The sequence below is a fragment of the Eptatretus burgeri genome, chromosome 7, assembly GCF_056783735.1.
Source record: "Eptatretus burgeri isolate ZD-2024b chromosome 7, Ebu_testis_v1, whole genome shotgun sequence".
Taxonomy (NCBI): Eukaryota; Metazoa; Chordata; class Myxini; order Myxiniformes; family Myxinidae; genus Eptatretus; species Eptatretus burgeri.
Genome location: NC_140967.1, coordinates 48919676 through 48947175, shown reverse-complemented (window position 1 = coordinate 48947175; position 27500 = coordinate 48919676). Strand labels below are relative to the sequence as shown.

The following is a 27500-nucleotide window of genomic DNA, read 5'->3' as shown; positions in this document are numbered from 1 at the left end:
GGCTTAACAACTTTATCCCTCTGTAATTTCCACAGCTCTGCACATCACCCTTGTTCTTGAAAATCGGAACCAGTACACTTGATCTCCACTCCTCCGGCATTCTCTCACTTTCCAAGATTTTATAATACAATCTGGTTAACAACCCCACTGCCATCTCTACTAAGCACTTCCATGCCTCCACTGGTATATCATCTGGGCCAACCACCTTTCCACTTTTCATCCTCTTCATAGCAGTCCTCACTTCATCCTTACTGATCCACCCCACTTCCTGATTCACTATCTCCACCTCTTCCAACCTTCTCTCTCTCTCATTTTCTTCATTCCTCATCTCCTCAAAGTACTCCATCCACCTTCTCAACACACTCTCCTCGCTCGTCAGCACATTCCCATTTGCGTCCTTTATCACCCTAACCTGCAGCACATCCTTCCCAGCTCGGTCCTGTAATGTCCGGAGGGCAGCGGGACTCGGACAGTCGTGAGGATTCTCGAACACTGTTTATTGCCCGTCCAGATGCACACTACTACAGACTACACAGGCTCCACAGACTACAACGTCTACAACACGCCTCAGGCGGCGCGAACTCTCATATCCCGTGCAGGCACGTGACCACTCCAAAACCACTCCTCCACGCCTCCACCATGCTCCCCGCATCGTGCCCTGCCCCCGCAGGCCACTACACCACAGGTCCCTCTGTCTTGCCAATCGGTATAAATCCTTTTCCCCTTCCTTTGTATCCAACTTCTCATACAACTCGTCATATGCCTTTTTCTTAGCCTTTGCCACCTCTCTTTGCCTTTTGCCGCCACTCCTTGTACTCCTGCCTACTTTCTTCATCTCTCTGACTATCCCACTTCTTTTTCACCAACCCCTTCTTCCTTATACTTTTCTGTACTTCCTCATTCCACCACCAAGTCTCCTTATCTTCCTTCCTCTGTCCAGATGTCACACCAAGTACCTTCCTAGCTATCTCCCTCACCACTTCTGCTGTAGTTGCCCAATCATCTCACCCATCTTTACCACCATCCAACACCTGTCTCGCCTCCTCCCTAAATTCCACGCAACAGTCTTCCTCCTTCAGCTTCCACCATCAGGTCCTTGGTTCAGCCCTCACTCTCTTCCTCAACCTCACCTCCAAAATCATCCTACAGACCACCAATCGATGCTGTCGAGCAACACTCTCCCCTGCCACCACCTTACAGTCTCTAATCTCTGTCAAGTTGCATCTCCTGCTCGAGATGTAATCACCTGTGTGCACTTTCCTCCACTCTTGTACGTCACCCTGTGTTCCTCCTTCTTCTTGAAATATGCATTTACCACTGCCATTTCCATTCTTTTTGCAAACTCTACCACCATTTGCCCTTCCACATTTCTCTTGTTGAGACCGTACCTACCCATCATCTCTTCATCCTCTTTATTCCCTTCCCCAACATGTCCATTGAAATCTCCTCCAATCACCTCTCTTTCATCCATGGATACACTCTCCACCACTTCATCTAACTCACTCCAGAAATCTTCTTTATACTCCATCTCACACCCCATATGTGGGGCATATGCACTGATGACATTCATCATCACCCCTTCAATTTCCAACTTCACACTCATCACTCGGTCAGACACTCTCCTCACCTCCAATACCCTCTTGACATAATCTTCCTTCAGGATTACCCCGTCAGCATTTCTCCTCCCATCCACACCACGATAGAACAGTTTAAAACCACCTCCAATGCTCCGAGCCTTGCTGCCCATCCACTTGGTCGCTTGTACACACAGTATGTCCACCTTTCTTCTCTCCATCATATCAGCCAACTCTCGCCCTGTGCCAGTCATCGTCCCAACATTCAGAGTTCCAACTCTCATCTCGACACTTCTACTCTTCCCCCTCTCCCACTGCCTCTGAACTCACCTTCCCCGTCTCCTCCTTCGCCCAGCAGTGGCATAATTTCCACTGGTACCCTGTTGACCACCGGTACCGGTGGCGGTCGTTGGTAACCCGGGCCTCAACCGATCTGGTATGGAAATTCGTTTTGTTGTCCGCATAATGATTTGGAATAGGTTTTTATACCGGATGCCCTTCCTGACGCAACCCTGGTCGCCTCTTACGACACACAGGGATTATATATATATACTAGCATATACCCGTGCTCCGTACAGAGTTGAATGGGTGGAAAAAGGTGGATGAGGAATCTTATATATTATTTCCGAGTTTGTGGCTTCGTGTCGCGCTATCTTCGACTTTGTTCTGTGCTCGAGTAACGTGATATTCGGCTTACATTGTCTCAAAGACCAGATGAGGTGCATGGTACAAAAAAAAGTAAATAAAATGGTTCTGAAACAGTGAAATCGTATTCCACTAACTGCATTAAAGTAAAATTACTACTGATACTCTGCATCAGTTGCTTTCTCAAACACACCCACCCCAACATGTCACGCAGAGCGCAGGTTATGCGAGTAATAGTTGATGTTATGGGAAGCTGGGGAGGGTGTCATTAGGGATGTGATGCACTATGGTTACCTTTCCTTCGTTTTCTAATGGACCTCCCTGTAGATGACATTTTTGGTGAGTGTCTTGTTGCTGAATAGTCCTTGTGAGGAATTATTGTCCACTTTGATAGATATAAAGGAGTAACCTCTTGCACGTGAAAATGCAACATATAGTTGGCCATGGGAGAACACAGGGGCTGGGAGGTATATTCTGAGTTTGTCAAATGTTTGGCCCTGGGATTTGTTTATGGTCATCGAGTATGCGAGTCTGACTGGAAATTGTATCCTCTGCAGTGTGACTGGAAGGTTGGCATCTGATGGGGCAAGTTTAACATGATATAGGTCTAGCCCAAGACCGAACAGGAGCAGTGGAGGGTGACCGAGAATCAGAATGCAAATTTCAATGAACGGCACTTTTTGGCACACATCCGACGATCAAACACCGCTGGACGCTTTAATTTGAAGATCACACACGCAAGACACAACACAGGTAATGATGGCGGTTGAGAAACGTCAAATTACGCGCAGACGTTAACAGAAATAATATTTTTCAAATAAATCTTTACTTTAAATGCAATGTTTCTTGTTGCATTTTTTGTGTCAAATTCACCTTCTGAGGTAGTTAGCATGTGCAGGAGAGGGTTTTACATTGCAGACACTGTTTTCTCGGAGTGGCATGATGCCTCTCGGCGGTGACGGTCTGTCGACGACAGACGTAATGACGACAGCGAATGACCGATGATGTCATGACGGAATTACGCCTCTCAGCGGTGAAGTCACACGTCGCCAAGCAAACGAACGTAACAATTAGAAAATCGCCCAAAATTCCCAAATGTGTCCGTCTGGCGCGATCTCACATAGCCCATACTGTTCATTACACCACAGAGCACCCGCATGCCGAAAATCCGTCTGGCAGTTTTTGAGAGATACGTCAAATTACACGCAGACGTTAACAGAAATTATTTTTATATATATATATATATATATATATATATATATATATATATATATATATATATATATATATATTTTTATATATATATATATATATATATATATATATATATATATATATATATAAAATATAGCAACGGATCATATCGGATCACCTTTACTCCTCTTGCCACAGGTGGGGGTTTAACCTCACCACAACCCAGTCCGCATTCTACCCGCGCGAAATAGGGTGAATCGTTCAGATTATTTACCGGGTGTTTTAAACCCACTATCAATCCCTTACGTGATGTAAGATGGAGCTTTCAATAAGGGAAAAAGACGCAACGAAACGGGAAACAGTTCAACAAGCAAGCACTTTATTACACACACACACACACACACACACACACACACACACACACACACACACACACACACACACACACACACACACACACACACACACACACACACACACACACACACACACACACACACACAGACAAGCACGTATTCACAGTCATACAGTAATGCACATATAACAGTCAAGACAAAATGCAACAAAAGGAAAAGCACTACTACCGACTATAATTATTTACAACACTTAAACAATTATACTTGTCAGACGGCGCCAGAGCATTCATTCAAAAGCAAAGGAAACGAAAGCCACCCTCACAGGCAAGGAGGCAGACAGGTCTGTGGACCAAATGTGGGTGGAGCCTGGAGGAGCGGCCAGGTCCACGAGACCGAAAAGGTCTTACCCGCGTCCTCGTGACGCGATGGCGGGCAAGCCGCAATGTCCGCGCAGCTGCGCCCCGACTCCGTGCCCCTGGCATGGTCAGTGTGCCCTCTCCGGCGTGCTCCGTGCCAGCACGGTTGGGTCGGCACCACGGTTAGGGTGGGGAAGGAACGGGGCCACCGGCACTATCTCAGCGCGGATGGGGGGGAATTGTCGATGCTCAGGGTCGAGCAAGGGGAATGGCTGGCTGGCTTGAATCCCACGACGAGACCGCACCAACGACGAGACTAGCGACCCCCACACTGCAACCTCGATGACGACCTCCGTCTTCACTCGACCAGCCGCCCGTCTTCACTCGAACCGAGCTCCCGTCTTCACTCGACCCAAACCCGAACCGCAACAGCGCGAGTCGCCTTGTGCTCACGTCTTTATAGACCGGAGGAGGAGCGTATATGCAAATATTAGGATCAAAACGCGATTGGAGGCAGGGCCACGCCACCCTCTGTTCAGCCATTGGTGTGGCAAAAAGGGGTGTGAGCCTCTTTTGATCCGAATTTCTCCCTGAGAGGAACGCATTCGTACCCGCGGCTCGACGCGTTCAGCATCAATTACCGAACGGGCCCTGGACAGCACGACATTTGGTGTTGACTGGTGGTGTGTGGTCGATGGTTGTGGAAGGAGAAAGGCGAAGGTGGTGGGGGGTTTGCTGTGGTGGTTTGGTGGTTGGCGGGCGTCATTTGGGAATGGCGGTGAAGCAATGTTTGCGGGATGGAGTTGTGGAGGTAAAGAGGCAAAGGTGGTGGTGTTTGAGTTGTTGGCGGCTTAATGGTCCAAAATAACAATAGAGAAAGAAAAATGGCTAACTCAAAGCGTCGCAGCCCGGATGAATCACACATATTCCCTCTATACAACGGGTTTGGGCTAACTACACATGAACTTACCGCTATATCTCACCTGAGGACCCTTTATGGTGTAATGCGAATTTCCACAACCGTATATATATATATATATATATATATATATATATATATATATATGTATATACATGTATGCACACACACACACACACACACACACACACACACACACACACACACACACACACACACACACACACACACACACACACACACACACACACACAAAAATATGGATGAGAAAACATCAGATGCTTCTAACTCGAGTTATGATCTGCAAAATGTTTTTCAAAGGGCAATGACCTTTGACCTGTTGAATCCACAAATGAAATGATTAATCTTTGTATGGCAGTCTATAATTGTGCCATGTTTGGTTGAAATATCTTTGGTGGTTTCCAAGTTATCACAGTAATGAAAATCTGCTACGCAAGCACACACACGCACACACAGGCAACCCAAAAACAATACCTCCAGTGCCTTCAGCTGCAGACACAGAAAAAATGGGGGGGGGGGGGGGGAGGAGGAAAAACTAAAGGTCAGAGTCCAATCATGAAAGTTTTTTTTGGCAGCTGTTGCTTGGTATATTTGTGCTTTTATTTATACAATACAAGGTGGGAAATATGGTATAGTGAGTGAGCTGTGTGGCCAATGGCTTTCATCTGGTCACTGTGGGGACAGGTTATGTAATGGGTAGTCAGTTTTTTTATTTCAATGACAATGTTTCAGTATATACCAGTCCTACTCTGGGATGTGGAAATGCCATTACATTTTAAGGTCACAAGAGGTTATCCATCGTTCCTGCTCCTCAGCAAACCCACAAATTTATGATCATTTGCTGTCGTCCGATATTGTGCACAATGTGGCATGCTCGTTCATCACATCAAATGCATTCTCATACATATAAAATGTTTATCAGATAATTTAAGGAAAACAGGTTGTAGTTGATGTTTATAATAAGCAGCACTACACCTTCCTATAAGCTTTATTACAGACATCTTGCAGATGGTGTGTGGAATAATTTATGTTTAGCATGCGGCACTTGAACACCAAATGGCTTCAATCAAAAGCTTCGACCCGTATTCGACTCAACTTGCAGTATGTAGTGGAACGCTAGCACACCTTGAATCGTTTACTACAGGAAAAGCCATTCTATGTTACACAAACAATTATTTTCACGACATAAGGTAGAAAAGCTCTGCCATTTACGAATTCAAATTAGCGTTCAACACAGTTGTGAACAATTTGGTCTTGCCATATGGCTTTGGCACTTGATTCGGATCACAAATTATTGCCGGTTTCAACCTAAGCCAAATTGTAAATGGCTATCCTTCAAAGTATTTGCCTTTATCCATTGTCACAACAGATTTTTCAATGTCACTGGGGGGGAAATCGCTGCTGAGCGAAAGATGTCGTCCTTTTTGGGTGGGGAGCTATTGAGGAAAATAAAAAGTGATGAATGGAAGGGAGGGACGTTTGATCGGGCATCCCCTCCCTTACCCTCTGAGCTTCATTCTTTACTCCTCTTGCCTTTCCTTCCTGAGGCAAAGGGAGTAAAGATTGAAGCTGCGAAGGTAAAACAAAGGAAAGGTGTGGAAAAGGAAAAAAAATGGTGTGGGAGTGTTAACAGTTTCATAATTGGTCCATATACAATCTGTACAAAGGCTCTTAAGGGATGTGGCGATTGCTAAGATTTCCTTCCAGTTAAAAGTCATTGCACATTATCCAAAACTTATTTGTGTGTTATAAAAGCTGAAAGATCGCTTTGCTTTTCTGCATCACACTTCTTCCCTGCCAAGTTTTCACCTTGACACCACAAGCACCAGAAGGGCACGACTTAATGTAGTGGAATATTGGCTTTTCATGTCATAAAACAGCCCTACTGTCAAGATGGCCACAAAAACAAACATACAGGCTTTCCTTGGTAGGATACTGAAGTCATGGTATTATTGGTGGGAGTTATAAATGACCGACTTGGGAATATAATCGAAACCCCTTGGGCCCCACGTCGGATTGAAATTCCACATGAAAATGCGCAAGCACGCACGTACACACACCAAAAAGTTTGGTGAATGGGCTATGCAAACAGACAGGCTGATGGTATGGAGGTGCACGGTAAATCAGGCATTCATGCAGAAAAGCACTCCAAGCGTTTGCCAAATTGCCTCTAAGCGCATGTTCAGTTGTTACGTTTGGCTTCAGCAATACAAGCATGTGGCCACAAGGGTGAACTGGGGATGAGCGCCCACCTCCCCTCCCCATCCAAACTATCATATTTTCCACATCCTTTATCCATCGACAAGCAGATGATGGCTCGCATCCTTGGCCCCCTCGACTAATACACTTGAAACGAGTACAGTGTGCAAACACATTTAACCGTAAACACATCGCAACTCTTCAATCCAAACACTAACAAAGCTGAAAAAGAAAAAGCATATTTTAAGGAAAGCAACACCAATTTATAATGCACTACTTCTGGCTATGTACATGTGATATACACAAGGGAAAGGGTTGAGAATAAAAAAAAAGGGGTGAAAATGAATGGTGGAAGTAAAATCAAGAAAAAGAATAAATGAGGAGATCGATGCCAGGAGAGGAGGAAAAGAGAGTGTAATGGGAGGGCAGGGAAGGAAAATGGCAGAATTTCTGTTCCAAGTACATAATGTTATTCATTAACGGAACCAAAAATGTTATGGCGAGTCAATTGCAAATTTGAAAGTTGGAATACAAAACGTTTTTGAAAGGTCAAAAAGCATTTGGAATTGTTTCTATAAGGAATAAAATAAATTGAAACAGTGAAGTATAATTCTAAACAAGATAATTTTTTGGAAAAATTACAAAAATACAATTGATTCACATTGTTCTATTTGCAACTGTGCACCACAGTCATCATAGAAGCAGTGTAATGGGATGTAATGCATTGCATACCCATTGCTAAGAGTATTAGTCTCACTTTTTGGGGATATTGGGGAGGGGGGGGAGGGAGGTGGTGCTGCTGAGTGTGGACTGGGAAGGGGTGGTGGTAGTGGCAGTTGTGTGAGTGCCACCTCATGGCGTAAGAGTCAAAATGTACTTTTGGCTAAAATTGGTGACGTAACTCAGATAATTTACTGATATGAACAAATCTGTTCATCTCAATAAGAACTTGAGTGAGTTGAAAGAACAGATTGTAGTTGGAAAAAAAAAAATCGATGTGGGGTCAACATGAAAAAAGGGTTGAATTAAACGGGATCTACAATTGAAGTTGGAAAAATCTATGGAAAAAAAAACAAAAGTACACTAAGTCAAGGTTTTGCAAAATAAATATAAAAATGACAAAGGCTTGTTAAGTCGAACATCTCAGCCACAGATGGGCCAGCATCAGGCACTCACATAGGCCATAGTGTGGTGAGTTTGTAAATGCCCGTCCCAGGTGGACATCATCAAATGACAAACAAGTGATGAAAACCATGAAGCATTCAGAAATTCGTGTTTGACAGTCAAGGATTTAAAGTCAGGAATTGCCAACATTCACATTCTTTTGGACATGTCAAGTAATCAGCTCACTTCAGATGAATGCAAACAATGTGGACTGTCCTCAACAAAACAGATGGAATTCTGATCTGACTGATCTTTAAGGTTGGGTTCTAGAGATTGTTGTGGAACTGATGATACAAAACAGAGACAGGGATACACAAGGAACTTTGGCACATGAAGAGGCCATTCAGCCCATCATGCCTGCGCTGCACCAACCCCAGTATCGTTACCCATACATACACAAGTTAACTACCATCCACACAAGTCAATATCCCCATACCCCTTTATCTCCAATGCATCCAGGTACCCATCCAAATCCAATTTGAACTTACTCACCAACTGAAAGACCCCTGCCTTAAAATTATCCTCACTCTAATCTTCTTCACCCTCAAGCTCTGATCCCTGGTCCACTGTACCGATCTTGCCCACAAGCCTACATTATCTTAAACATCTCTATCAGATCCCCACCCTACCCCACCCCACAATCACGTCCTTTCCAATGTATAAAGTTCGTCTTCTTCAAACGTTCCTCATAGCTTAGTCTAGCAAGCTCTGCAATCAATCAAGTCACCCTGTGCTGTACCCTCTCTATGACAGCTACATCCTTCTTCAAATGTTTTAACCAAAACTATCCACAATATTCAAGATGAGGTCTCATTAAATTCATATACAGTGTTAATACTAACTCTTTTGATTTATAATGCATCTCCCAAAGAATAAAACCTAACACCCTGTTTGCTTTACCCCTCGTTGCCTGGCACCATGCTGTCTGCTTACCCACCATATCTATTACCATTCCCAGATCCTTCTCCCATGTGACACACTCCAAGATTGCCCCTTGCATCATATAATCCCAACATTCATTATTCCTACCCATCCCCAGCACATTACATTTCTTCATGTTAAATTGCATCTGCCAGTCTTTTACCCAATTGAGTAATAAAATAGAGACTTTCCTGAATCTGAACACAATCTTTCTTCTCTGCTTATCCACCTTACCACCAAGCTTTGTGTCATCTGCAAGTTAAGAAAGTCATGTCATTTAGAAGATTTATAAATTTTGATAAAAGGCATGGCAATCGAAATACATATTTCAAGCTACATTACAAATTGATAAATCCAAAGTACTGTAAAAGAATGAATATTGAAGAAGTTGTTAATGTTTATGAAGAGAATCAACTGTGGCGATCATTGTACCTCAGTTGAACAATGTTGTATTATGGCAATGTGCGTGCTCCTCTCATTCTGCACCTGAGAGTTAGCAACATCTTAACCTTGCATTATTGGGGACCTTTGATCCCTCTGTCTCTTCGACTGGGTATTCACAATGGATCACCTTATCACTTAAATACCTTTTGCAGTTAATCTGTCTTGTAAGTTAATTCTGATCTTTGGGAAACCTTAAATTAATCACGTTACTCTGTATTGTCCAACAGATAAATTCTCATTGATAAAATATCATTAATTAGAGCTTAGAGAACACGTGGAAGCAACTCGTATTCGATTCAACTAATACACAAGTTAACATAGTTAGGCTGACAGCGAGTTAGTCAACCTTTTACAGGTTGACTAATTATCTCCGCCACTGAAGGTGAAGGAGGTTGTTTTAACCTCTGTCTGTCTGTCTGTCTGTCTGTGCAGGTGTTGTGTATAAGCAAAGACAGCCCACACGAAGGGTCTTTCGCTCATCTACTGTAATCACATCTCGTGCTCCATCCTTGACAGCCCACTGACATCACTCTCGGTTCTGCCTCGTCAGTTCCGGCTGATCATGCATTCATTAATATTCATGCGACTCTCAATACCACATATTCCTTTTTTTGTGAAAATAACAACTGGTGAAAATAACAACAGTACACTTGGCAGTTATCAAGTGATCCCACGATATCAATGGCAAGCTTTTCCCAAGCAGCATGAGGGAGCGAAACTGGTTGCAAACGTGGAACCCGAGTGACAGCTGTTTTATCATGCATTTGGCAGGTAATGCATGACTTGATGGAAACTTCCACTTGGGAGTCCATCCCTGGCCACCAGCAGAGGTCACGCAGCCTTTGTTTAGTCCTTACAATACCTTGATGCGTATCATGGGCAATCTGGATTAACTTCGGTTGAAGTTCTGTCAGCACTATCACATGGTGAGTGTCCCGAATCAAGTAATCCTCCTGTACAGCCAGTTCATTCCGAATGCGAAAGTAGGGAAGTACATTTGGGTCAATGCCCTTCGCAGTGCAAGGCCATCCTCTGGAGACATATCCTCACACCTTCTGTATAATACGGCATCTATTGCAAGTTTTCTTGAATTGTTCTGTAGGTACAGCAGCGTGGTCACCGGACAATAAAGCCACCATTTCTACATCCGGTTTGTGGTAAGGCTCTGTCATAGGGAGTGGTAACCGTGATAAACAGTCTGCAGTGACATTTTGATGGCCAGATTAGTACATAATTTCATAGTCAAACGACAGTAAGCCTGCAGACCAACGTGAAATTCTCATTCCAGCTCGACCAAGACCTTTCAAAAACAGTAGTGTGGTCAGTGAACTGTGCTCTGTACGCAGGATAAATTCCCGACCCCTCAGGTATGTACGCCATTTCTCAGTTGTCCAGATGCAGGCGAGTGCTTCCTTCTCTACTGAAGAGTACTTGTGTTCACATTCTGCGAGTGTCCCTGAGGCAAATGCTCGTGTTTCCTCTGTAGTCCTCATGAAGTTGAGTGAGCACTGCTCCAAGTCCATAATCAGACGCGTCTGTGGTCACAATGGTGGTCAGAGTAGGGTCAAACAAAGCAAGTGCAGGGCTGTTAGCAATCGATATTTTTACCCTTTCAAATTGAGTGTGTGCAGCCTCGGTCCAGGAGAAGTCAGCATCCTTGCACAGTAAGGCACGAAGTAGCTCCACGACTGTTGCATAACTTGGAATGAATTTGGAGGACCAAGAAGTCAAACCCAGAAAAGAACGCAGAGCAGATGCATCCTTTAGGGGTGGTGCTTGTGTTACTGCCTCCACATGTTCGGTGTTTGGGCACATGCCATTTTCTGAGATCACGTGACCCAGAAAATAAAGTTCAGCCTTCCTGAAATAACATTTGTCAAAATGCAGTTTTACGCCTGCTTGATCAATACAATTCAAAACAGCTTGAAGCCATCCTGCATTCTCAGCCATTACTAACCTTAACAATAATTTTTAATCAGCCCAACATTTTGGTACTTTTTAAGCATAATCTAATTTTGCTAATCTGGAATTTACATTCCAGCGAAGGCATTGTCATCCCGTGCCATCCGTCCGTCCAACTCCTTTTTAGCTCGCCTGTTCGAAGAACAGAGAGCTATAGCGATACCCCCGGCGTGAGTGTCAGCATGAGTGTGAAAATGTTAGAGTTTTTGGTGCAAGTTATTTTTTCCTTTCTAATGTTTTTATCTACCACACTATTTTTTATATGCCCGATATATATATATCGGGGCGTATTATGTGATACCGGTCGTCCGTCCGTCCGTCCGTCCGTTCCTGTCTGCAATCTAACTCCCAAAGTTTTCAACTTTCATGTTTCATATTTGGTACATATGTACAGGCTGTGGAGACGGTGTCGTGACATACGTTTGTCATCTAAAGTGGTTGCCATGGCAACCAGGATGCTGTTTTCCATCTGTTCCTGTCCACACTCTAACTCCCAACACTACATATTACTTTTTGTTTTAGATGCATTTCTCATGGCAAGGCAAGTACCATAAAATTTGGAACATTGAGCGCATCGTAATACAAGCCGCATCCCCTAAATTAAAAAAAAAAAAATCTGCAATTTAAACACACACAAGCCGCACTGGTTTATAAGCCGCAAATGTTGTACAAAAAAAAACAAGCGCAATAACGTCCGAAAATTAGCCACAAAAAGTGATCGATCTTGCTTTGAGTCTAATCTGAACAGTGGAAACACCCCAACCATCCACTGTCTGTGTGTTAACCCAGTCTTCAAGTTCGTCTTCCAGTTCGGGCCATCAGCATTTCCTACCTCAGAAAGCCTTTGTTGCAGTTTTTGCAGCGAGAAAGTTCGCCCCTCTGAGTTTTGAATTCCTCGTGTGGACCTCTTGTTTACTGATTACAATATACAAATACATATATTGCTTTAAAATTATTTGGATCAGACTTCACTGCAATGCTTTATAAAAAAATATTATTAGACTAGTCTTTTAAAAACGAAAAACGATAAATGTATGAACAGGCGAGCATTGGGTGGCTTTGACACCACTCTGGTTTGACTTCTCCGGCCAAACCGCTGGGCCGATCCGGCTGAAAAGTTGCAGCAATGTTCCTCTCCTTACTGGTAACAGGAATTGCGAAGCTTGTTCTGGTCACACGACTTTAAGTCGGTCAAAATGGTTGACTTCGTAAATTTCTTCAAAAATCATATCCAGACCCACCAGTCAGGATACTACCAAATTTCGGTTTCAACATTGGGCAAGGGGAGGTATGTTAAATTGTGGAGGTAATGGGAATCACGTGACCAGACGTGTGTCAAAATGGCCGACAGTCAATTTTTGGGAAAAAAAAAATCGCATAAATTCCTTCAAAAATTGTCCAGACCCACACGTCAGAATGCTACCAAATTGGGGTTACACCATTAGGACAGGGTGCTAATGTTAAATTGTGGAGGCCATGATGATCACATGACCGGAAGTGTGTCAAAATGGTGGTCACGCAAATTCATTCCAAAATCTTCTTCTCTAGACCCACCAGTCAGAGTGCGACCAAATTTGGGTTGCAACATTAGGATAGGGTAGGGATGTTAATTGTATTGCGGAAGCAATGCGGACACATGAGCTGTTATGTGTCACCGCACCGGGGGGAGGGGGGGAGGGATGCTGTGATAATTAGGTAGGGTTTAAGGATAATTTCTCCCAGTATGTGATTGCCCCGTGACCTTTTACTATGTTTTTGCATTTCAAGACAGACGATAAAAAGTGGTTACATCCTTAAAAAAAAAAAAACAACCGAGCTACACGTTCCAAGCAAGCAAAAAACCACACCTCCAGGAATGACAACGAGTAAACCACACCCCTCCCCGAGAATGGATGATTAATGGGCATGACATCAGAGAGGAGGAGAGAGTGAGGATCAGGAGTCGGAAAAACAAGGAGTGAAAAGGGAGTTTGTTAGGTATGCGCTTGGCGACAGAGGTCTCGTTTTCAGGCTTCTCCTCAACACAGTGAAGAAGTGCCGAGGCAGATTTGCCTGCGTGTTGGAGTGGGATGCTGGCCATTGACAGTTGGGCTGGGTTGTGTAAGACCTTGCCTTGGAGCCTCGTGTTGTGCCATCGAGGAAGAAGATGGCGCCATTCTGCAGAGGAACAGCGTCGGCAAGTGCGATCGATGAAAGAGGCTGCACGGTGGTTTCTGAGCCTTGGTGTTGAGTATCGCCACCTGAATTGCCTCTTGCACATTTCCTGCCAAGAGTGTGGCTCGGCAACATTTTTGGGCGTGTTTTCCCATGCAGTGAAGACACGGTTTGGCGAACCTCAACCTCGAGAAACTCATCTCTGGGCACACAGTAAAGTACCGGGAGAAAGGGAGTATTTTTATTTTATTTATTCTGTCCCCTTGTCTGTATTAAAGTCTGTGTTGAGGAGCCTCAAATAAGAATTTAGTTTGACCTCACGTTCCATTTTTATAATTACACTTTAAATTATTACCATTGTAAATATTTGATATATTTTCATTAAATCCCCGTATTTATTTAAGTTGCTTGTGTTGTCTATTTGTCATGGGTTTGAATTTGTATAAACCCTTGTCCTCTGTCCGGGGTGAACGTGTCTGCAATGCGTCCTTGGTGCCCGGCATCCCACGCATGCCAATAATCTGAGAATCTCAACTGTAAGCCTCCAAGGGAGAAAACCGGTTGGCTATCCATCCAGGAAGGAGCTCACCCCCTGAACACGACAAATATATATATATATATATATATATATATATATATATATATATATATATATATATATATATATATATATATATATATTGTTGCGGTTGTGGAAATTCGCAAACCACCATTCAGGTCCCGTAGGTGAGATATCTCTGGAAGTACATGTGTAGTTAGCCCCAAACCCGTTGTTTAGAGGGAATAAATGTGATTCATTCGGGCTGCGACGCTTTGAGATAGCCGTTTTTCTGTTCTATCTTTATTTTGAACCAACCATGCTCCAATCGTCAGACAACAACAACAACGCCAACAGCCACGACCTTTACCTTCACAACTCGCTCCCGCAAACATCGCATCACCGCCATTCCAAACGGCACCATAGCCATCGGCCACCGCCGGAAACCCTCCACCACCTTCACCTCTCTCCTTCTGCGGCCATTCCTGCACCACCTGTGAGCGCCGAGCATCGGGCTGTCTTGGGCTCGTACAAGATACGCGCCGAGCCGCGACTGCAAATAGCGGCCTTTCCGAGGAGAATTCGGATCAGGAATGCTACACGCCCACTTCTGATCCGTCCAATCAGGAAGCGCGGGGTGGCTTGGCCCCGCCTCCAGGCGCATCTGTGTGGAATCGAGATATGCAAATTCGAGGATCAGGGGAGATTCACGCCCCTTTTCCTCCGTCCAATGGGCGAGCGTGGCCCCGCCCCCGAGGTCATCCTGATCCGGAAATTTGCATATTGTTTTCTCCTGCTGGCCTATAAAACGGCGAGCGTGAGGCGAATGAAAAGAGTTGTTGCGCGGAGAGTCAGTTTGGTGGCAGAGAGTGGAGTCGGGAGACGGAGGCAGTCAAGTCGGGTTGGAGAGCGAAGTGGAGTCGGGAGGCGAAGGCGTCAAGGTGGTTTTCTGCAGTCGGCTGAGGAGAATTGGGGGAAGAGTCCATATATATATATATATATATATATATATATATATATATATATATATATATATTTTTTTTTTTTCCCGTAAGCGAGGCGACGGGTGGTATTTGCTAGTGTACATGTAAAAGGGCATTTAATCATATTCTTACAGCCTGGGGTTCAAGGTTCGCCACGAGGGGAAGCACTCAGGTTCCTCTCGAACGTCCAGTCCTGAGGCAACCAGCTGTGGAAACTCTGTGGTCCAACAAGTTGCTAGTCAACCATTATTGCAGATTGATACCACCAATCCTTCTTGCATTATATTGCCCATTGCCTTCATCTGGCTCATCATTCCTGCCAATCGGTCCATTTCCAATGGTGCTGGTGAGGCCAACTTGCTACTCTGGGGTGTGGACTCCAAAAGGAGTGCCATATTTTCCAGGACAAAAATTTGGGGTGGGAGTCCCCTATCATTACCAGTGTCTCTGCTGCACCCCCCCCCCACCCCCCACCAAATATTCCCACAAAGAATCACTTTCTTCAACATAACCATCCTGGACCATAGGTTCCTCCTCCATCTGAACTAAACCAACCTGTACCTGTTCGTCTTGGTCCACCATCGTTCGCACAGCTATTTAAATAAAAATTATTACACACCGACTAATGTATAGAGCCATTCAGCTAACAATACATGCAGACTATGTTGGACCAATGGAGGAAAGGACAACTGAAACGGATTTGAAAGGACCAAGAATCTATTTTGTGACACGCACGCAAATCACAATACTTACAGCTCTTTATTCACCAAGCAAGCAATCATTAAAGCGAGTATTTACAGACAAAAGGCAAAAAGCAAAAGGCACAGAGGAGCAGACTTAACCCTAACATGCATTCTTTGACAATTTCATTTTAACAAAAGACATATGGCCATCATTCAATCTGGGGGGAAGAGACAAAAAGAACTGAGAGAAAGAAAATAAAGGAGCATGGGGTTGACTCCTTCCCTCTCTTCACACAACTCAACAGGGCTGTGCTGGTACAAATATACTGGGGAGGGGATGGAGGAAGGATGGGGAAGACAGGCGGTGGAGTGGCGATACGGCATGATAGGATGTGCGGATGTGATATAGACAATATACGGCGTCTCTGAGGTATCCAGATCCAGTGGACAAATTCTCTCCGGCATCCCAGATATGCCAACGGCACGCCGCTCCGTTTCTGCTGCGCACCCGGGACAAGTAGCTCCACATGAACCAAGCCGAGTTCTGGCCTTTCTTTGTGCTCTCCTCTGCACTCTCGGCTCATTCCTTCTGTTCTGCACATTCTGAGCTCCTTCCTGCTCCTCGCAGGACAAGCTTATAGGCGACTGTCCTGTACACACTCTGGGCTCCTTTCTCCTCACAGGACATGGCTTTCTCCATCCCTCTCATGCGAGCATCTCTTCTCGTTGGTGTGCATCCAATGGGGACAGGTCCAGGACGCACCCCACGGAAAAACCCACCTCATTCTGTGTTGATCACCACGAGTGCCCCCAGTCCCTCCTTTCATGCAAGGACGCGGAAAGAACCTCCAGCCACTCCCTGCGTGCATAAAATGTCCTTTGTACTGTGTGCTAAACGTACTGTTCGCATGCGAGAAGCGCCATCCTGCAAGCCAAGACTATGCATCGAGCATCGCGCCTTGTAAAACACATGTATGAAATGCAAAACAGAAGAATAAGGAAGCACAGGGAAAAGGGAATGCGGGAAATGCAATTCAGTGCTGCTCCGGAGGATCAATTCTTTACGGTGAGCGACGGGTAGTTGGTCGTAAATAATAAAAGAGTGAGCAGACTCGAGTGGTGAGGAAGACAGATGCACCGAAGGATGAGAAGAAACCTGCGGGGTTTAAAGAAAGACCGAGAGGGTGAAAGACGGGTTGTTGAATTGAAAGTAGCAGAGGGTTTGGAATGAACCAATGGTGTATTGAAAGAAGGACTGAAAGTAGCAGAGGGTTTGGAACGGACCAATCAGGTATTGAAAGGGGCAGGATGGGGGGGGGCAGGACACATCATACCGGGGACACTCAAACGAACCTCGATGCATGTCTCCCCCTCCCCCCCCACACCACTAGACAAGGGGCAAAAGTTTACCAACACATAAACTAATGAAATAATTCATCCTCAGGTCTTATACGTGTCCATGTATACTCTACCCCGGGGTATAGTGTATGTTGTTATGTAGCAATTCATACAATGGTCAACTTTTCATATAGAATCTGGAAACTTGTGTGTTTTCACTTCCTAAGATCACATAGGACTACATATCAGCTGTGTCCAATTTTTCCAAACATTGCTAATGACAAAAATCCAAGATGGCGGCCAGCGAGTGACGAAAATCAATAAAAATTTTGATGACAAATTTCGTTTCGTATTTTCAGACAGTGTATGCAGTACAAGATCTATAATAGACATCATAATCATAATCCCTAACACTCATCATAATCATAATCCCGAACACTCATCATAATCATAATCCCGAACACTCATCAATATGACCACTCCGATATCTTTGCCTGATCCTGCATATTTAGACAATATACGTGTAGTGTCTTTTACATAAAATGATCAATCATGTGTTTTTTCTCTATTTGCAGATAAGTCATGGCACAGAGCGAAGAACTCCTGGAGAAAAGGGCACGCACAGAAATAAACTATAAACTATGCATAAAGTGTCAGAGCTCCAAACAAGAGCAATTGAAAGAACCACCACAATCTGAGGAACATTCAACGTACGACAAATTCTTGACAGCAGTTCGTTTGAGAGCGAGTTTTGGGAACAGTGAGTTCATTACACTCGGTGAAAAAAAAAAAAAAATCGGGGACTTTACAGCAGGCGATCTAAATGACAAGCATTTTGTGTGGCACAGAACATGCCACGCGGCAAGCACCGATAGAGAACATATAAAACGTGATGAAAAGCGATATAAACGAGCCTGTGCAACATCCGATGTTAGTCTTCTTCAACGAACCATAGGGAGACCAGTTACCTCATCGCACCATGGAGAACCTGAAGAACTGTCACTATCAGGAAGGCACACTCGTTCAAAATCCATGAACTACAATAAAAGTAAGTGCTTTTTCTGCCAAGGCAAAGTTAAAGATGTTTTGCACGAATGCCGGTCAGGAAATATACGAACTCTGATACATGATATAGTGCAACACTCCAACAACCCAGAGTGGAAAGTGAACTATGCTAATGTCATATCTGACAATGATGCACTGTCACAGGACATTGTGTATCACAAGCAGTGTATAACTGAACAGTGGCAACTTCTGAAGCGTGAGCTTGAGTGTGCTGGAGATGGTCTACCCTCCTCAAATACCCCTACCGGTGGCAATACCGATGATAGTGAAACAACTGTTCACTATATAGCAGCCGAAATAGAGTTATTTGCTGAAATACAGGAGCATATCGAACAAGGTGAAATCATACCCATCGATGAAGCAAAAAAGGACTATGTATCGAAGATGAAACAACATGATATTGAATATTGGTCAAGATTTTCAAATGCCCAAACAGCATAGAGATGGTTGCGACAGAAAATCGAGAAGAATGTCAAACTCGTTCAGTTCACACTATTGCCAAATAAACCTACGCTGATACATTCCAAAACCAAACAAAACGCAGCAGCCGGAGAAACAGTCCACAGACCTGACCCACATGATAACATGAAGAAGATCTTCGAAGCTTCCATGGTGCTACGTAAATCGATTGAGCAAGTCAAAAAGGACCGATGGGTTTTCAATGGAACGCTGGAAAACTCAGCAGAAGATGTAGTTCCACATGAACTACATAGCATGATTCTATGGATCTTGAAGGGCATGTACATTGTACACAGTAAAAACTGAAGCCCGAACACATGATTTGAATCAGTCAGCAACGGTCATCTCTCAGCAAATACTGCAGGCACATAAATCAAATCGTCAAAGGTGTGGAGAAGCTACTTCCGACTCAAGGATGTATCACTGAGCATATATTGCGCGCACACCTACAAGCCAACATATGGTTGCAAGACTTAGTAGCTGTACCAATTCTACTGGATCCTGTTACTCTAGGATGGCGACAACTGGAGGACGGCCACTATGTCCCAGTTGTCTCAAAAGTTCCAGCAGCACCGGAAGCTGTGGTGGAACTTGTGAAGTGCTCCTGTGTCGCCAGTAAGTGCAGTGGACAGTGCTCTTGTAAGGCACATAATCTAGCCTGTACAGAGCTCTGCAAGTATGAAAGAGCTGAGGACACATGCAACAATGTCGCAATTGATGAGAATTCAAGCGATGACGAGGGAAATGAGGACTTGGATGACTAAATAATTATATATGCCGAAGCATCTTTGTGTTTTGTATTTGCACATCCATTCAAATTGTATGTTCTCAGTACTACAGAACGTCCTTTTGTGCATATTTGGCTGCCATCTTTTGGGGGGGTTCGTAAATAATGCCTAACTGGGTTAAATTTAGCTGAACAGATATTTTTTTATTATCTCTGAATGTGCTATAATGGGTAAAATATGGCTATTTCTCAAATTTTGGATTTTGGTGACTGCTTATGAATAAAAAAATTGGAAACAGCTGTTTTTGTGCTCACTGTAAACATAGGAAGTGAAAAATTACAAGTTTCCAGATTCTATATGAAAAGTTGATCAAATTGCACAATGACATACACTAGTACATTCCCAAAACCATCACAATGTTGTTGCAAACTTCAGCATTATTGGCTTGTACCATATTCGTGTTTACTCGACTAATGTGAGGAGGAAAGTGTAGATGGGCACTTCCCTGATATAAGGAATCTTCTTTCATACACGCACAAAAGAAAATTTAGCTTTCTTTAACTCAAAAGTATAGTTTATATCTCAAAGTTCATTTTCACACAAATACATTGTTCATCGGTTTTTGTGTAAAAAAAGTGAAGGCCGTGGAAGCGTGAGGTACGAGATGGGATAAAAAGGCAATGTACTGAGAGTGGGGCAACTGTTGAATTATGAACAAACAGGAAAGGAGGGGGGGGGGAAGAGGATCAGAAAAAAACAAGGAAACCCACAAGGAAGACGGTTGGGTTAGGTGGGGTTATAGGGTAGAAAAGATGACAGGTAGGGATGGGGATGATGTGACATGGTGGTGTGCCACTTGCTTGAAGCCCTTGCGGGAAGAGAGAAATTATACAGCCTCAAGAAGGCATTTCCACAGAACTGAAAAAGAGGAACAAAAGAGTTGAGATGTGCAGTAAATCTGGATTTTGAGTGTTACCAGGAGAGGGTTACCAAAATAATACATCCATCAGTTGCTGTGGAAGGGCAGAGAGAGCAAATGAAGCTCAGCCAAAGAAGAAACAGTAAAAAATAAAAATAAAATAAAACCAGTGGCTACAGACCTGTCTGCAATATGAGGACAATGGGCCTTGTGCTTCGGCTTCATCACGGGAGATGCCAAAAAATGTTGACAGCTTTAGATTCCACAGGGTCCAGGAGAGACATATGTGATGCGAAGGAGAGCAGTAGTTTATCAAGTTGAAGGAAGTGCCTTTGTCAGCTGTGAGTAGTTCTGATTTTTCAAGAATGACTTGGAACAATGAAGGATACCCAGTCTGTGGCTGGCTTTGCAGGCCAACATTGCTGTATGGTCAGCCAGGAGAGGTCATGCGCGAGGAAAGACCAAGGAGTTCAAGAGATGACCACTTCCACTGAAGTTAATGATGGAAATGAATCGGTAGGTTCGGACGACGATGTTTCTGGAGTGACACGGTGAAATCGAGTCAGGATGCTTGACCATTTTAACCATATATTATATGCACAATTCTTGCACTGGTGTCCGAAATCTTAAATTATTTGGGGGGTTGTAATATGGCACATGAAGGCAAATAAAATGAGGGATGAACCGATTATACCGAATTTTCCATCGGTTACACCGATTAAGAACTGATACCTGAAATGGAACCGCCTCTGGGCCTATTAATTATAGCAATAGATCTGTCATACCGAATGCCCGTACGAGGGTGGTTTGATTTTGACCTGGATTTTTCTTCACACCTCAGCTTGTGCTAAACTTTGACATGCAATCACCTTACTCTGCAGCCCCTGGTATGCAAATTCGACAGGATTGATGCTTTCGTTAGGCAGAAATTTAATGACGATTCGCTATTCCACCCTCTGTTATCTCACTTACCACCATCTTTTTTCAACATGTGCATTAAAGTAGAAAATGTGATTCTGGGAATTAGAGTTACCAACACAACATAAATTATTCCCTCAAAAAATGATTAGTCTACATATATTACACTATGCCCTTTATTAACAAAAGTAATGAACATTTGAACAATCCACATAGATATCTCTGCCACCGAAGGTGTATACAGGTTATGTTTAACCTCCGCCATCGAAGATGGACGGAGGTTACTGTTTTCACCCGTCTGTTTGTTTGTTTGTTTGTTTGTGAACAGTATTACGGAAAAACTCCGACGGATTTCGACAAAACTTGGTGGGGGGATTAGGTATCATGCCATTAGATTTTGGACTTGGTCCAAATTCCAATATGGCCGCTATGGCGGCCATTTTGAAAAAATATTTGAATTTTTGTTTTTGCATTTCTACATGTTTTAAGTGATTTCCAAACCCCCCCTCCCCCCAAAAAAAATTGTTAGAGAAAAAAAAGAAAAATTTGCAACTTTTTTTTAAAAAAAATTTCGATTTTTTTATTTTTTTTTGCATTTCTGCATGTTATAAGTGATTTCCAACAAAAAACATGCCAAAATTATAATTGTGGCTGATTTTGGTACTTCAGGTGGATATACCCACATAAAATCAATTTCTGTCTCAAGGAATCTAGTTATGACGAATGAATTGAGTATGTAAAAGTTAAAAGTAAAAGGGAAAGTTGCAAACTATAACTCTGTGAGCACTGTTGACGTCAAATTGAATGGATAGGATATCAGGTTCACTTGAGTGACCTAGCAGTATTGTCGGCGGAGGTTTTGCACTCTACCGAGTGTTTCCCCTCTAGTTTCACCTGTTTCTGTCTGTAAGCAAAACAAAATCAAACCAGAGAGTTGGTGTCAAAGACACCCAATGCTCACCTGTTTATACATTTATCGTTTTTAAAAGACTAGTCTAATAATTAATATTTTTTTATTAAGCATTGCAATGAAGTCTGATCCAAATAATTTTAAAGCAATATATGCATTTGTATATTGTAATCAGTAACAAGAGCACAAGTGAGCACAATATACGCCCGAACAAGAAGGTATATACAGAATTGTGCTACTACATGGAAAACAGCATCCTGGTTGCCATGGCAACCACTTTAGATGATGAACGTATGTCGCGACACACCGTCTCCACAGTCTGTAACCATGTACCAAATATGAAACGTGAAAGTTGAAAACTTTTGGAGTTAGAGTGCGGACAGGAACGGATGGAAAGCAGCATCCTGGTTGCCACGGCAACCACTTAATATGACAAACGTATGTCACGACACACCGTCTCCACAGTCTGTAACCATGTACCAAATATGAAACGTGAAAGTTGAAAACTTTTGGAGTTAGAGTGCGGACAGGAACGGATGGAAAACAGCATCCTGGTTGCCATGGCAACCACTTTAGATGACGAACATATGTCGCGACACACTGTCTCCACAGTCTGTACCTATGTACCAAATATGAAACGTGAAAGTTGAAAACTTTGGGAGTTAGAGTGCGGCCAGGAACCGACGGACGAACGGACAGACAGACAGACAGACAGATGGACGGACGACCGGTATCACATAATATGCCCCGATATATATATGTGTATATATATATATATATATATATATATATATATATATATATATATATATATATATATATATATATATATATATATATAAAATCGGGCGTATAAAAAATAGTGTGGTAGATAAAAACATTAGAAAGGAAAACATAACTTGCACCAAAAACTTTAACATTTTCACGCTCACGCTGGGGGTATCGCTATAGCTCTCTGTTCTTCGAACAGGCGAGCTAAAAAGTCATTGCTTGGAGGACAGGCTGGGCGCAAGACAAGGACGAATTGATGAGATTTTCGTGAAGATCCAGATCCGATAATTTTTTTAAGTGATTTTTCACCATTGAGAATAAGGCCAAAACGATACATAGCATGATATCTCAAAAACTTATGGACGGATGACAACAAAACAAGTTTGATGAGTTGGATAGGGGACAAGAGCAAGCTGATTAGATTTTGGATTTCTGTTCAGATCCAGCCTATCAGTGGGATACAAACCGTAAACTGTTCAGCCTCGCAGAGGTATGCGCTCTACCAAGTGCCGTTCTACTTTGTCTTGGGGGAGTGTCACCCTTGTCTGTTCTCAATGTCTAGCAGGTACACCCACCTTCTCCAGGAAGTATTTTCAACCTGTCTCCAAAATCCTTTTTATTTGACCGGCCATCTCACCAGCAAGACACACGTTCGCATGCACACACATACATGTACACTGAGTAGTGGCAATATCCAGTGCTTCACTGTTGAAGGGTGATCTTGGCAAACTCAGAGATAAAATTCCAGACCAATAGTCGAGAATACAGTAAGGTGTGTCAGAATGGCATTTTTTTTGTTCGCTGCCCTCTTGCCATTTTGCTCCAATAACCTTTGGTAATCATATTGCTCAATTTATTCAAGTAAGAGAGAGCGCTAAAAGCATTTCTTAGGTCAAAGGTTGCTCACCATTTGCCTGCCGTAACAACCTTTTTTCGACCATAAATAAAATGCAAGGGTTGTTCGAATTTGACTATTTTTGTTTACTATAGGCAGAGCAATACACAGACCAGTATATGGATTAATAATTTTGAAAGAATTTGTCTTTATTGTACAGTAAACCCTTAAATACTGTGGAGGAAAAGGGGGAGGGGGGTATAGAAGCCAGATGTATTCCTTTGATGCAGTGCCCCCTGTAGATTAGGCCAGAAATTTTTGTCATTTGGCCGTTTTTGGTGTCTCCAAAATCCTTTTTATTTGACCGGCCATCTCACCAGCAAGACACACGTTCGCATGCACACACATACATGTACACTGAGTAGTGGCAATATCCAGTGCTTCACTGTTGAAGGGTGATCTTGGCAAACTCAGAGATAAAATTCCACCAACTTTGGTGGCAATATCAAAAACACGTTTTTGATAACCCACCAACTCTTTGTTGAAAGACACCATGGGGTCTTTAATGTCTACCAGCTAATGCTTGCAGACAGGTCTCAAGTTTACCGTTCATCCATCCGAAGGACAGTACACTTTGTGATGCAACACCGTAGCTGCAAAGTACCAATCTGAGTTTATAGTCGGGCCAAAAATCAAACCCAGATGGTGAAAAGATAAGTGTGATACCTCTGCACTGTCCTGTCATACAAGCTTCGTAATGAGTATAAACAAAAGCATCCTATTTTCATCTGTACACATTGCCACCAGTAGTTCGTTTTCATCACCCTGCCACACTCCTTTTCCACACCTGCCACATTGTAATCCACACAACCCAAAATAATGACTTTAAAAGACAAAAATAAATCCTTTTTTGATAATTGCATACATTCTAATTTTATGACTTTTTTTTTTTTGCTTTACAAGAGTGAGGCTTAGGAAAGAGCAAGATATAACTAGGGTTGCCAGACACTTGGTACGCGTGGAGGAAGACAAAATTGCAAAGAGAGCGGAAAGGTTGAGGGAGCAAGGGAGGAGAAAAAGAGGTAGACCGTGGTTGAGATGGGAAGATTGTGTGAGGAGTGATATTAATAACGTGGGGGTGGTTATACAGTGAAGACTAGTTGGCTGAGGACAGGGGGAATTGGGTCTTGTGGTCGAGGCAGGGCAGACGCTTGGTACCGTTGCACTTCACCCCTTACAAAGGGAGGAGAAGGGGAAGAAGAACGTGCATCATTTTGCCTTGGATGTGATTCGATAACCACTTTGATGTGGATTATTAAGATAACCCACACATTTTGCCGAGATATAGGCACCAGAGAGTTAAACGACAGTACATTTCTGAGTAAAAGAGTAGAATGACAGCATCCAGTCCACTTGGTCAAAACATCGAAAAAAAAAATGTGCCAATAAATAATTTTATTTATTCTCACTCTGCCACAGCATCTCCCAGTGAACTGGTCTTTGTTAAATAGAAATGGAATGATGATTATTCATTTTTTTTCTTTTTTTTGGAAAAAAAAAAAAACAAAGCTTTTACACCTGAGCTACTGAAGCTACTGCAACATCTGGAGGGGAAAACTCTTTAAACGAGAAGGGCACTCGGTAGAGCGCATACCTGCACCACGTAATGCCTGATCCATGAGAACACATCGGGCCCAATCAATAAATTTTTGAAATATCAGGCTTTGCATGGTTTTTGGCCCTATCTCTCAATGGTTAAGAATCACTGAATGGAGTCGGAAAAAATTCAAAGGGGGAAAAAATTCGAGTAGTCGGATCCGGATCTTCACCAAAATCTAATCGGTTTGTCCTTGTCAGACACCGAACCTGCCCACAAAATTTCATCCAGATCCGTCCACAACCTTTTGAGATATCCTGTACACAGACAAACAGACAGAAAGGGGTGAAAACAACCTCCTTCACCTTCGGTGGCAAAGGTAATTAAATATCAGGGCTTGTGAAAGAAGTGAATGAGAGAGTTGATGGTAAATGTACTCAAAAGGAGGCAGTAAGGATAAAGTGAACACAGAACACAGAACAGAATCTGCAAATGTATGGAAGACTGGAAGTAAATATGGTGACACGGTCCATGACAGTGGGGGAAAAAAACCACAAACATCATGGTTAGTTTTAGAGGGCAAAAATGGCCAGCAATGAGCCAGCAACCTGGTGACATATTAGCAACTCTAGCTATGGAGTATACTCCCTCCTCCATCCCTTCCCTTATTTCAAATGGCATCACAGCAGACGATGCTCGTGAAAAGGCCTAACACCTCAATTCTATGTTTCCTTTCAAAATGTGTGTCCCCCAACCCCTTTCTCCCTGTACCAACCCTACCCAGAAGCACACAACTGCCCCTGTACTCTGTCTTTTTCACCTGAGAAGGTTTCTGCCAACCCTCGACTCTGATTGCTCAACTGGCCGAGACGGCATGAGCACATCTTAAAAACCTGGTCTGCTACTCTTGCACATACTCTTTCTGCTCTGTTAACCTTATCATTCATTCAACATCATCTTCCATCTGCTTGGAAGTCACCCAACATCACTGAATTACACAAACATGGTGCAAAAACATACTCTTAACTCTAAACCTATCGGCTTACTGCTAATCATCAGCAAAGTCTATGCCTGGTGTTGGCTTAATGGTTAGGGTGGTGGGCTTGGGATCCTAGGATCCTGATTTCAAAAACCACTTGGCTGTTGAATTAATACCGGGTGGGGTTGACTCTGCCTGTCATCCTTCCGAGGTCGGCAAAATGAGTGCCGGCTTGCTGGTATCCTGCGTTGGAGTGGAAACCTGTCCAGGATTGTGTCCAATAGCTAGGGAGACTGCTACGGCAACACCAACGCTTTGCACGGAGTATGATCCGAATGTATGGATCAGCAAAGTCATGGAATCCATCACAGCTGTCATAAAAATCTGGCCTTTTCTACAACGGCGTTATCTTCGATCATCAATTCAGATTCAAACCAGATCACTTCTCTGGACATGCTGCTTCTGCTCACCAAACAATGGAGGGAGGCCCTCAATCTTAGACGTGAGATCAGAGCCAGCTCTCTAGACACATCTCGAGCATTCGATAGTCTGGCACTCTGCCTTGCTCTACAAAGTCTCTGCCTATGGCATCAAAGGCCACCGCCACACGAAGCTTGCCGACTCATTCTCCTCTCAGAGCCAACGTGGCTCTCAACGGGATCCGATGATCTCCTCTCCATGTAAAAGCTGGAGTGCCCCAAAATAGCTTCTTGGATCTAGTCCGATTCCTAATATTCATCAACGATCTTTATAACTCTGGAAAATCCTCTTTATCTCTTTGCTGACGATTCCACCCTCAGCATTAAACATGACATCCTTCAGACAGGCAATAAGTCATTCAGTCCTGAGAAATCTCACATGCTCTCCC

At 43.4% G+C, this 27500-nt stretch overlaps 1 protein-coding gene and 1 pseudogene across 14 annotated transcripts in view; one reads left to right on the top strand and one right to left on the bottom strand.

The window, feature by feature from the left end:
• WWOX (WW domain containing oxidoreductase) overlaps nt 1–27500 on the bottom strand; it is a 401132-nt gene that overhangs the window by 337506 nt on the left and 36126 nt on the right. The gene's annotated exons all lie outside the window — the stretch shown is intronic.
• On the top strand, nt 17915–19528 carry LOC147023232 (uncharacterized; annotated as a pseudogene).